Source organism: Penaeus monodon, chromosome 22, assembly GCF_015228065.2.
Source record: "Penaeus monodon isolate SGIC_2016 chromosome 22, NSTDA_Pmon_1, whole genome shotgun sequence".
In the NCBI taxonomy this organism is placed as follows: Eukaryota; Metazoa; Arthropoda; class Malacostraca; order Decapoda; family Penaeidae; genus Penaeus; species Penaeus monodon.
The window spans coordinates 32,474,431-32,475,167 of NC_051407.1; positions in this window are offsets into that span (position 1 = coordinate 32,474,431).

A 737-nucleotide genomic window follows, 5' to 3' on the forward strand; every position below is an offset into this window, starting at 1 on the left:
ACAAATTAAGAGGAACATAGGTGAAAAGAGTACAGGAGAAAGGAGAAGGGGAAGGGTTGCAACAGGGTCGGGAAGCTGATCTCCTATGCTAGTGTGTACTCGATGTGATACTTTGCGAAGAGAAGGCATGGAGCAGGGGTAGAGAAGAAGAGGAGGGAAACGGGAAACAAGAAAGTGAAAATAAGGGTTGGTGGATATAGGAAAAGAGTAAGGGGGGAGAAGAGGAGGAGACAGAAGAGTGGACAGGAGTGCGGGGAAATAGGGGTGGGTGGAGAAAGAGGAAAACGCATGAGGGAGGGATGGGAATGAAGTAGAAACATGTTAAAAGGAAGTAGGGCAAACAGGAAGAACTGAGTGGGGAGAGCGAGGAAGGGGAAGACAAAGAGGAAGAAGTGATGTACTGGGGAGGCGGGGGAGGTGGGGGAGGCGGGGGAGGTGGGGGAGGGGGAGGAGGAATCGACAGGCGATTGCGTTGGGCCATTTGTCCATCCGCGGCCGTTAGCGTCGACTCGCTCGCGCCGCTTGTAAACCAGGAAGACACACACGTACATCTTGCGGAGGTGCTTGCGGTGTGCCTTTGAGAGGTCGATAGGGAACAACGTTTATGTACAAGAAGAGAATGTACACACACACTATCCTAAATTCAGTCGTGGGCATCAGGTTTTCTACACACACGTGATCATACATACATACTAGTATTCACACTTTACATCAACTTCCAAACATCAATCAAAAGG